Here is a 12,966-nt window from a genome sequence, read left to right as displayed (position 1 = left end):
AGGTGACTCTTTCGTACTGACAGGGTGCCAGTTTGGTCTGAGAAAATCTGACTGGGGTCTATAATACCTAAGTAGACCCTCCTAAGGGGGGTAAAAAAAAAAAAAAAGCATCATATAGGCAGGGCAGGAAACAAGAAAACAAGAACTGAAAAATTCTGATCTGTTAAACAAAACCTAAGCTAGAGGTCCAGAATAAGCTGAAGTGAATGTCAAAGAAGAGATAGACAACAAAGTCATGCAGCAAAAAAATTCTAGGTAAAAGAAGTGAACATCTCCAGAATAAACTAATTAAGGTCATTAAATGCCTAGATGCCAGTAAAAAATAATGAATCATATTAGGAAAATTGAAGATATGGCCCAGTCAAAGGAACAAATCAACAATTCAAATGAGATATAGGAGTTGAAACAATTCAGAATGTTCAAACAGATGTGGAAAACCTTATCAAAAATCAAATCAGTGAATTGAGGGAGGATATAAAGAAGGAAGGAATGAACAAAAAGAAGAAATCAAAAGTCTGAAAAACAAATCACAGAATTTATGGGAATGAAAGACAGTAGAAAAGATGAAAAAAACAATGGAAACCTACAATGTCAGATTTCAAGAGGCAGAAGATAGGATTAGTGAACTGGAGGTCAGGATATCTGACCCAACAACAAGCAAAAGAAAATACAGGGAAAAGAATGGAAAAATATGAGCAGGGACTCAGGGAATTCAATGACAACATAAAGTGCATGAATATACATGTTGTGGGTGTCCCAGAAGGCGAAGAGAAGGGAAAAGGAGGAAAAAAACTAATGGAAATTATCACCGAAAATTTCCCAACACTTATGAAAGACTTAACATTACAGATCCAAGAAGTGCAGCGTACCCCAAACTGAATAGATCCAAACAGATGTACTCCAAGACACTTTCTAATCAGAATGTCAGATGACAAAGAGAAAGAGAGAATCTTGAAAGCAGCAGGAGAAAGGCAATCCATCACATAAAAGGGACACCCAATAAGACTATGTGTAGATTTCTCAGCAGAAACCATGGAGGCGAGAAGACAGTGGGATGATGTATTTAAATTACTAAAAGAGAAAAACTGCCAAACCAAGACTTCTATATCCAGCAAAATTGTCCTTCAAAAATGAGGGAGAAATTAAAACATTTTCAGACAAAAATCACTGAGAGAAGTTGTGACCAGGAGAGCAACTCTTCAAGAAATACTAAAGGGAGCACTAGAAGCAGACACGAAAAGACAGGAGAGAGAAGTGTGGAGAAGAGTGTAGAAAGGAAGACTAGGCAGAGTTCTCGCCTGCCATACCAGAGACCCGGGTTTGATTCCCGGTGCCTGCCCATGCAAAAAAAAAGAGACATAGACTCTTCATGTCTTCATGTCCATAAAAACAGGATCCATCTACATGCTGCCTACAAGAAACGTATCCTAGACCCAAGATAAACATAGGTTGAAAGTGAACAGTTGAGGAAAGATATTTCATGCAAATAACAATCAGAACAGAGCAGGGGTAGCTCTACTAATATCCAACAAATTAGACTTCAAATGTAAAACAATTAAAAGAGACAAAGAAGGACACTATGTATTCATAAAAGGAACAATTCAACTAGAAGAAATAACAATCATAAATATTTATGCACTGAGCCAGAATGCTCCAAAATACATGAGGCAAAACTGAAGAGAGAAACAGACACATCTACCACAATAGCTGGAGACTTCAATTCCCCATTCTCATCAATAGACAAAACATCTAGACAGAGGATCAATAAAGAAACAGAGAATCTGAATAATACAAGAAATGAGCTAGACTTAACAGGCATTTATAGAACATATACCCCACAACAGCAGAATATACCTTCTTCTCAAATGCTCATGGATCATTCTCAAGGATATGCTGGGTCACACAGCAAGTTTCAATGAATTTAAAAAGACTGAAATCACAGAAAACATTTTCTCACCTCATAAAGGAATGAAGTTAGAAATCAATAATTAGGCAGAGTGCCAGAAAATTCACAAATATATGGAGGCTCAACAACACACTCTTCAACAACCACTGGGTCAAGGAAGAAATTACAAGAGAAATCAGTAAATATCTCGAGGCAAATGAAAATGAAAACAAGGAATATCAAAATTTACAGGATGCAGCAAAGGCAGTGCTAAGAGGGAAATTTATTGCCCTAAAAGCCTATATCAAAAAAGAAGAAAGGGCAAAAATCGAGGAATTAACTGTTTACTTGGAAGAACTAGAGAAAGAATAGCAAACTAACCCCAAAGCAAGCAAAAGGAAAGAAATAATGAAGATTAGAGCAGAAATAAATGAAATTGAGAACATGAAAACAATCGAGAAAATCAACAAAACCAGAAGTTGGTTCTATGAGAAAATCAGTAAGATTGATGGACCCTTAGTGAGGTTGACAAAAAAAAAAAGAGAGAGGATGCAAATAAATAAGATCAGAAACAGAAGAGGAGACATAACCACTGACCCCACAGAAATAAAGGAAGTAATGACAGGATACTATGAACAACTTTATCTAATAAACTCGACAATGTAGATGAAATGGACAACTTCCTAGAAAGGCATGAACAACCAACACTGACTTGAGAAGAAATAGACGACCTCAACAAACCAATCACAAGTAAAAAATTGAATCAGTCATTAAGAAGCTCCCCAAAAAGAAATGTCCAGGACCAGATGGCTTCACATGTGAATTCCACCAAACATTCAAGAAAGAATTAGTACCAATCCTGCTCAAACTCTTGAAAAAATTTGAAGGGAGGGAAAGCTACCTAATTCATTCTACGAAGCCAACATCACCTTCATACCAAAACCAGACAAAGATATTACAAAAAAAGAAAACTACATACCAATCTCTCTTATGAATACAGACGCAAAAATTCTCAACAAAATTCTTGCAAATCGAATCCAACAGCATATTAAAAGAATTATACACCATGACCAATTAGGATTCATCCCAGGTATGCAAGGATGGTTCAACATAAGAAAATCAATTAATGTAATACTTCATATCAACAAATCAAAGCAGAAAAACCACACAATCATTTTCTTGATGCAGAAAATGCATTTGACAAAATTCAACATCCTTTCCTGCTGAAAACACTTCAAAGGATAGAAACAGAAGGGAACTTCCTCAACATGACAAAGGGAGTATATGAAAAATATACAGCTAACATCATCCTCAATAGGGAAAAACTGAAAACACTCCCTCTAAGATCAGGAACAAGACAAGGATGTCCACTATCACTATTGTTATTCAACATTGTGTTAGAAGTTCTAGACAGAGCAATTAGACAAGAAAAACAATATATAAGTCATCAAAATTGGAAAGGAAGAAGTAAAACTCCCACTGTTTGCAGATGCTGTGATACTACATGTCGAAAACCACAAAAAATCCACAGCAAAATAGATCCACTAGAACTAATAAACGAGTACAGCAAACTGGCAGGTTACAAGATCAACACTCAAAATTCTGTAGTGTTTCTATACACTACCTATGAACAATCTGAGGGGAAAATCTAGAAAAAAAATTCATTTACAATTGCAACCAAAAGAATAAAATATTTAGGAATAAATTTAACTAAAGAGACAAAAGACCTAAGACCTATACAGAGAAAACTTTAAGAAACTATTAAAAGAAATCACAGAAGACCTAAATAAACGGAAGGGCATACCATGTTCACGGACTGAAAGACTAAATTTAGTTAAGATGTTAATTCTATCTAAATTGATTTACAGATTCAAGGCAATACAAATTAAAATCCAAAAAACTTATTTTTCTGAAATAGAAAAACCAATAATCAAATTTATTTGGAACGGCAGGGTGCCCCGAATAGCTAAAAGTATCCTGAGAAAGCAAACTGGAGTTGGAGGTCTCATATCACCTGACTTTAAGGTGTATTATGAAGCTATGGTGGTCAAAACAGCATGGTACTAGCATAAAGATAGATATACTGACCAATGGAATTGAATAGAGTGTTCAGATACAGATCCTCTCATCTATGGCAACTGATCTTTGATAAGGCAGTCAAAGCCATCTCACCTGGGACAGAACAGTCTCTTCAATAAATGGTGTCTAGAGAACTGGATATCCACATGCAAAAGAATGAAAGAGGATCCATATTTCACACCCTATACAAAAATTAACTCAAAATGGATCAAAGACCTAAACAATAAATCTAAGATCATTAAACTGTTAGAAGAAAATGTAGGGAGATATCTTATAAATCTTAAAATAGGAGGTTGTCTCCTAGACCATATACCCAAAGCACCAGCACTGAAGAAAGAAAGAAAGAAATGGCAACTACTCAAAATCAAACACTTTTGTGCATCAAAGAACTTCATCAAGAAAGTAAAAAGACAGTTTACATGATGGGAGACAATATTTAGAAACAATATATCAGATAAAGGTCTAGTATCCAGAATATATAGAGACTGTTCAACTCAACAACAAAAAACAGACAACCCAATTACAAAATGGACAAAAGACTTAAACAGACACTTCTCAGAAGAGGAAATACAAATGGCCAGAAGGCTCATGAAAAGATGCTCAACTTTCCTGGCTACTAGGGAAATACAAATCAAAACCACAATGAGATATCATCTCACACCCACCAGAATGGCCATTATCAATAAAACAGAAAAAGACAAGTGCTGGAGAGGATGTGGAGAAAGAAGCACACTTACCAGCTGTTGATGGGAATGTCAAATGGTACAAACTCTGTGGAAGGCAGTTTGGCGGTTCCTCAGGAAGCTAAATATAGAATTGCATATGACCCGGCAATACCATTGTTAGGTATCTTACTCAGAGGACATGAGGGCAAAGACACAAATGGACATTTGCACACCAATGTTTATAGCAGGATTATTTACAATTGCCAAGAGATGGAAACAGCCCAAATGTCCATCAATAGACGAGTGGCTAAAGAAGCTGTGGTATATACATATGATGGGATATTATTCAGCTATAAGACAGAATATAGTTATGAAGTATGTAACAGCGCGGACAGACCTTAAGGACATTATGCTGAGTGAGATTAGCCAGAAACAAAAGGACAAATACTGTATGGTCTCACTGATATGAACTAACATTAATGAATGAACTTGGATAATTTCAGATAAGAACAGAGGTCATCAGGAGATAGAAATAGGGTAGATATTGGGTTATTAGAACTGAAGGGATACAGATTGTGCAATGGGATTGATTGTAAAGATTCAGAAATGGATAGCACAATACTACCTAACTGTAATAATGTTAGAACACTGAATGAAGCTGAACATAAGAATGATAGAGGGAGGAGGCCTGGGGACACAAATGAAATCAGAAGGAAAGATAAAAGATAAAGATTGAGATGGTATAATCTAGGAATACTTAGAGTATGTAATGAGAGTGACTAAATGTACAAATTTAAAAATGTTTTGCATATGGAAGAACAAAGGAATGTCAATACTGCAGGGTGCTGAAAATAGATGGTAATTAATATTTTAAAACTTTAACTTATATGTGAGACAAAACTTTAAATTACATTTGGTACAAATTTATATTTTGACTAGTGCATTTCCTAATATAACTTTTATGGACAGCTTCATAGAACACCATAAGTACATGAAACCTTAAGTAGGGCATGAGATTTTATAGGTTTGTCCAGACTGATGGTCAGTAAATCCCAGAAGGATTTGAACAGTGAAAAAAAAAAAAAAGTATTTGCAAAGTCCCCTTGGGGGAATGGTGAGAAAAAGGGCAAAATTCAACTTCCCCAAGTAGAGAATTCTTGGTATTCTCACAAACAGTGGGGCATCCAAAGCAATAGACTGAGCCCCCAATCTTTGGGTTTGTCCATATGAAACTTAACCCCACAAAGGATAGGCTAAGCGTACTTAAAATTAGGTCTAAAAGTCACCCCCAAGAGAACCTCTTTTGTTGCTCAGATGTGGCCTCTCTCTCCAGCCAACACAACAAGCAAACTCGCTGCCCTCCCCCTCTCTACGTGGGACATGGTTCCCAGGAGTGTGGACCTTCTTAGCAACGTAGCACAGAAATCCTAGAATAAGCTGGGACTCAGCACCGAGGGACTGAGAAAACCTCAACTGAAAGGGGGAAGAGAGAAATGAGACAAAATAAAGTATCAATGGCTGAGAGATTCCAAACAGAGTCGAGAGATTATCCTGGAGGTTATTCTTTTGCATTAAATAGATATCACCTTTTTAGTTAAGGTGTAACAGAGAGGTTGGAGGGAAGTGCCTGAAAATGTAGAGCTGTGTTCCAGTAGCCACATTTCTTGAAGATGACTGTATAATAATATAGCTTTCGCAACGTGACTGTGATATTGTGAAAACCTTGTGTCTGATGCTTCTTTTATCTACCTTATGGACACGTGAGTAAAACATATGGATTAAAAATAAATAAATAATAGGGGGAACAAATGTTAAAATAAATTTATTAGATGAAAGGCTAGTGATCAATGAAAGGGAGGGGTAAGGGGTATGGTATGTATTAAATTTTTTCTGTTGTCTTTTTCTGAATTGATGCAAATGTTCTAAGAAATGATCATGATGATGAATATATAACTATGTGATGAAAAAATAGAATGCTCATATTGTATGTGGATTGGTTTTATTAATATAATTAAAAAAATATCTCCCAACAAAGAAAAGTCCAGGACCCAACAGTTTCACTGCTGAATTCTACCAAACAGTTAAAGATTTAATACCCATTCTCACACTTTTTCAAGAAACTTAAGAAGAAGGATATTTCCTAATTTATTCTATGAGGTCAACATTACCCTGATACCAAAATCAGATAAAGACAGTGTAGGAGAATCAAATTAAGAACCAATATTCCTTATGAATATAGATGCAAAAATCCTCAACAAATATTGGAAAAACTGGTCCAATACTATATTAAAAGGAGGGGATACCATGACCAAGCGTGATTTATTCCACAAATGCAAGGATGGTTTTTAGCATAGAAAAATCAATATAATATATTGCATTAATAAAATGAAGGAACAAAAACACACAATCATCTCAATTAATGCAGAAAAAGTACATGACAAAATCCAACATCTTCTCATGATAAAAACAGTTAGAAAACTAGAAATAGAAGGGAACTTTCTCAATATGATAAAGGGCATATATGAAAAACTCACAGCAAATAACACACTCACTCATATGGTGAAAGACTGAAAGCTTTTCCCCTATGATCAGAAACAAGACAAGGATGCCCACTGGTCATCACTGTTTTTCAACATTGCACTGGAAGTTCTAGCCAAAGCCATCAGGCAAGAGTAAGAAACAAAAAGCATCCAAATTGGAAAGGAAGAAGTCATATTATCCCAATCTGCATATGACATGGTCTTATGTATAGAAAATCCCCTCAAAATCCACAAGTAAACTACCAAAACCAATAAATGAACTCAGCAAAGTTACAGGATACAAGATAAACATGCAGAAGTTAGCTGGGTTTCTATATACGTAATGAACAATCTGAAAAGGAAATCAAGAAAAAAATTCCACTTACAATAGCATCTGAAAGAATAAAATATGTACAAATAATTTTAACCAAGGAGGTGAAAGATTTGTATGCTGAAAACTAAAAAACATTCCTGAAAGAAATTAAAGACCCAAATAAATGTAAAGACATCCCATTTTATGGATTCAAAGACTTGATAGTGTTAAGATATCAATTTTGCTTCAAGCAATTTATACATACAATGCAATCCCTATCAAAATTCAGCAAACTTTTTGAAGAAATGGAAAGGCCAATTCTCAACTTCATATGAAATTGGCCAAAACAATTCTAAAGAGAAAGAATAAAGTTGAAGGACTCACACTTGCCTTCAAAACTTACTACAAAGCTACAGTAATTAAAACAGTGTGATACTAGCATAAGGTAGACATACAGACCAATGGAATAAAATTGAAAGTCCAGAGATAAATGTTCACATCTATTACCAGCTGATTTTTGCCCAGGGTACCAAAAATCTCTTCAACATTCAGTGCTGGGAAAACTGAAAATCTACATGCAAAAAGAATGAATGTGGTCCCCTACCTCTCATCATAAACAAAAATTAATTCAAAATGGGTCAGTGACCTAAAGTAAGAGCTATTACTATAAAACTCGTAAGAAAACACAGGGAAATATCTTCAAGACCTTGTAGACTTTTAGATTTCACACTAAAACACAAACGAGGAAAACAGATAAAATGGACTTCATCAAAATTAAAATCTTTATTACATCAAAGGATATTATCAAGAAAGTGAAAAGACAACCTACAGAATGGGAGAAAATACCTGGAACCACATATCTAACAAAGATTTAAATCCAGAATATGCAAAGAATTCCTATAACTCAGCAACCAATACAAATAATCCAATTAAAAAATGGGCCAAGGATGTGAACAGACATTTCTCCAAAGAAGATACTCAAATGCTCAATAAGTATATGAAAAAATGCTCAGCATCATTAGGCATTAGCAAAATGCATATTAAAACTACAATGAGATCCCACTTCACATCCACTAGGACGGCTATTATTTAAAGAACTGACAATTGTTAAGTATTGATAAAGATGGAGAGAAACAGGAACTCTCATACATTGTTGCTGGGAATGTAAAAGGGTGCAGTCACTATGGAAAACAGTTTGGCAGTTCACCAGTAACTTCAACCCAGAATTATCATATGACCCAGCAATCCCACTCCTAGGTGTAGACTCCAAAGAACTGAATTGATATTTGTATACCAATTTCACTGCAGCATTATTCACAATAAACAAAATGTGGAAGCAACGAAGTGTCCATCAGCAGAAGATTGGAGAAACAGAAGATTATATTCATATAACAGAGTATTCTTCAGTATAGAAAGAAATTAAGTGCTGGTACATGCTACCACATGGACAAACCTTGAAGATACCATGTTGAGGGCAGTAAGTCAAATACAAAAAGAACAACAACAAAAAAAAGAACAAATACTGTAAGATTTCTCTTATATGAAATACTGAGAATAAACAAATTCATATAGACAGAAAACAGAACAGTGGTTGCTAGGGGTGGGGGGCAGGCATAGGGAGTTAATAACAAATGGGTATGAGCTTTGGTTTGGGATGATAAAAACACTGAAAATAGATCGTGGTGAAAATTACACAGTATTGTCAATGTACATAATGTGTCAAAGAATTATCCACTTGTGCTGGTTTGAAAGGATGTATGTCCCCTAGAAAAGCCATGTTTTAATCAAAATCCCGTTTTGTAAAGGCAGAATAATCCCTATTCCATACTGTATGTTTGAATCTGTAATTAGATCATCTCCCTGGAGGTGTGATTTAATCAAGAGTGATTGTTAAGCTGGATTAGGTGACATGTCTCCACCCATTTGGGTGGGTCTTGATAAGTTTCTGGAGTCCTATAAAAGAGGAAACATTTTGGAGAAAGAGATTCTGAGACAGCAGAGCAGAATGACATAGCTGCAAGAAGCAGAGTCCACCTTTGGAGATGAAGAAGGAAAATGCCTCCTGGGAGCTTCATGAAACAGGAAGCCAGCAGAAGAAGCTAGCAGATGACACCATGTTCGCCATGTGCCCTTCCACTTGAGAAAGAAACCATGAACTACATAAGCCTTCTTGTACCAAAGTATCTTTCCCTGTATGCCTTGGATTGGACATTTCTATAGACTTGTTTTAATGGGACATTTTCTCAGCCTTAGAACTATAAACTAGCAACTTATTAAATTCCCCTTGTTAAAAGTCACTCTCTGGTAAATTGCATTCTCGCAGCTAGCAAACCAGAACATCATTTAAAATAGTTAAAATGATTTTTATGTTATACATATTTTACTGCAATTAAAAATAAATAAATGCGTAGATTTGTCATCATGAAAATGAGAGTTCCTTCTTGACCAAAAGGGGTAAACAATGAAATAAAATAAAATTTCAGTGGCTGAGAGAAGAAAAAAAAATCAGCTCTAACAGGTGCGAAGATCAGAAAGCATAAGAAATGACGATGCAATTATTATTAAGAAATTTGGCCTAAACAATATTAAAAGTTTACCTGGTTTTTAACTACTGACAAGGTAACATAATGTAATGCTTTCTTCTTAGATTATACATTAGCTTTGGTGAATGTGCTTTTTCTTTTTTTCACCATCAAAACCATGTCATATTAAAAAAGCTTTTAAAATATAAAATATTTAAAAAAACAGCTTTTAAAAATAAAAAAAATTTATTTTTCCTGTGTTGTATCTTCTTTCTCTAAAATCAAACTGATTCTCTTCCCAGGCTATAAACCAAAGGTAAAAAGCTACACCTAGTGAGCAGCCCAAAGTTGGTTCAGATTTCTGATAGAGTAAATGAGCTTCCAAAATGAATCATCAATAGAAATTTTAAAATAAATATAAAAATAAATAAATAATAAAATGAATCATCACTTGATATTCGTCATTCATATCTATTTGCAACAAGTCAAACATAGTTACAACAAATACCAAAACCTATTCTGGTTTTATCATAAGCACAAAACACATTTCTCAAAAACAATAATAGTCCTACTTTCAAATGCCATGTTTAAAGTTACTGAAAGTGACTCAGAAGAGCACTGAATTGGAATGGAAAAAGTATCCTGGAAAAAAGGAGAAAATCCTAATGCAAACTACCTTAAATGTTCATGTCCTTCAACTTATGAATATTGTTTAGGAAAAGAAGGAAAGAATACTTTCGTCTGTTAGAAATCTCTATTTTGTAATTGTCAAAAGGGCCCTTTGCAGAAAATTAGATTATTGTCTGAAATTTTAAATTATGATTCTGCCTCCATCTCTTTCCACCTCAAAATGGCTCAGTCTTATAATTTTGTGGGCGATCTAGCATTTCAGATTGGTTGCTCAATGGGGTGAAGAAGCACATGGGCACTTGGAAAATAAAGGAATAAGTGTGATGAAAGACAAGTGACTGCTGTCTGTATAAAGGAAAGCTGCTATAGGAGTGCAATCTTTTGTTTTTTCACCTACCCCAACTATTTACTGAATATTGTGAACAATGGGTAAATAGATGATGGACACAGAGTGACTACTACTCAGAAAAAAAAGCCTTACAAGATCTGTATACTCCATTACTCATTCTACTGAAGGCTTATTTGTAAATCAACTTATATGTGAAAATACTCTTAATGTATGATTACCTGTATTGATCCATTCCCAAAATTGAGAATTTTGCTATGAAATTTCTTTAAGTAGAAGAATTTAGCCTATAATCATCACTGTCATAATACTGATTTGCACCTTAATTATCATTATTATACCAACCATCACTCTGGTACAATTCTTCTATCTTATACACCAGGAAGTTAAATACACCACAAAAAGAAAACTAATGTGGGAATCTGACTAGTTCTAAAACACAAGGGGTTGTGAGGAATGCACCTAGGTGAATGAACCGTAAGGACAGTATGTTGAACGAAATGGCAGAAACAAAAATACAAATATTATCATGCCTCACTCATATGGACTAACAATAACATAAAAACTCAGAGAATTGAAGTCAAGGGCATGGGATATCAAGTTGAGATCTATGGTAAAGGGTCCTAGATTGTAAGCTATTACAGCAACCACATCTATTCTGGACTTGTAACTGTTACTTTTAAATTCTGAGATACTGAGCTATTTGTATATAACCTAGTTGTTCCCTGAAACTTTGGATATTTATGGGACACCTGAGACTCTGAGTTAGAACTCTGAAGCTATGAAAGTCAGCATTACCCCTCATACAACTGTTAAAAAGTTGAAAAAGTGATCAGACTTTGACTAGAGATATGAATGATGCTGATCTGGATAGGACTAAGGTAAATCAGAATACAGGGTAAAGGATGATGTCAATATTTTTAAAACTTCAACTTCTGCATGGGGCCAAAGGAAGAGATGCTTATTTGGTGCAAAATTTGTAACTTGGGTAGCACATTATATAATTTAATTTATACGGTCAGCTTATTTGAACGCCATAATTACATGGATTCTTGAATAGGGCATGAAATCTTGTTGATTTGTACAGGTTAGATTGATACCACAATTCCAGAGTAATTTGGGCAGAGAATAAAAAAGTACTCACAGAGTCTCCTTGAGGAACTGGGGAGAAAGGAGAAAATATTCAATTTCCCCATCTGGGGAATTTCTGATATTCTAGCAAGCAGTGGGAACAATCAATTCAATAGGCTGAGCCCTTGATCTTGGGGTTTGACCCTGTCAAATTTATTCCAAAAAGGAGAAGCTAAGCCTACTTATAATTATGCCCAAGAGTCACCCCTAGAGACCCTCTTTTGTTGCTCAGATGTGACCTCTCTCTAAGACAACTTGGCAGGTGAATTCACTGCCCTTCCTGTGATGTGTGACATGACTCCCTGGGTATAAATCTCCCAGGCAATTTGGGACAGGACTCCTGGGATGAGCAGGGACCCAATATCATGGGATTGAGAAAGCCGTCTTACCAAAAGGGGAAAGAGAGGAATGAGACAAAATAAAGTCTCAGTGGCTGAGAGATTTCAAACAGAGTCAAGAGGTTATCCTGGAGGTTATCCTTATGCATTATATAGACAACATTTTTCAGTTTGTGGTGTACTAGAACGGCTGGAGGGAATTACCTGAAACTTGAAACTTGTTCCAGTAGTCTTGATTCTTGACAACAACTATGTAACTATACAGCTTTTATGATGTGACTGTGTGATTGTGAAAACTTTGTGTCTGATGCTCCTTTTATCCATGGTACGGACAGATGAGTAAAAGAATAAGGATAAAAATAACTAAATAATAGGGGGGATAAAGGGTAAAAAGTTGGGTAGATTGAAATACTAGTGGTCAATGAGAGGGAGGGGTAAGGGGTAGGGGTATAAGAGTTATAAAGTTAAAAAAGAAATAAAAAGAAAGGGTGTAAGAGTTATTTTCTTTTTATTTCTTTTTCTAGAATTATGCAAATGT

At 35.2% G+C, this 12,966-nt stretch overlaps 1 protein-coding gene across 3 annotated transcripts in view; it reads right to left on the bottom strand.

Moving 5' to 3' along the window:
• CPNE3 (copine 3) overlaps nucleotides 1–12,966 on the bottom strand; it is an 85,971-nt gene that overhangs the window by 19,661 nt on the left and 53,344 nt on the right. The gene's annotated exons all lie outside the window — the stretch shown is intronic.

Source organism: Tamandua tetradactyla, chromosome 6 (genome assembly GCF_023851605.1).
Source record: "Tamandua tetradactyla isolate mTamTet1 chromosome 6, mTamTet1.pri, whole genome shotgun sequence".
Taxonomy (NCBI): Eukaryota; Metazoa; Chordata; class Mammalia; order Pilosa; family Myrmecophagidae; genus Tamandua; species Tamandua tetradactyla.
Note: the sequence above shows the minus strand (reverse complement) of the source record. Positions and strands in the feature narration are given on the sequence as shown.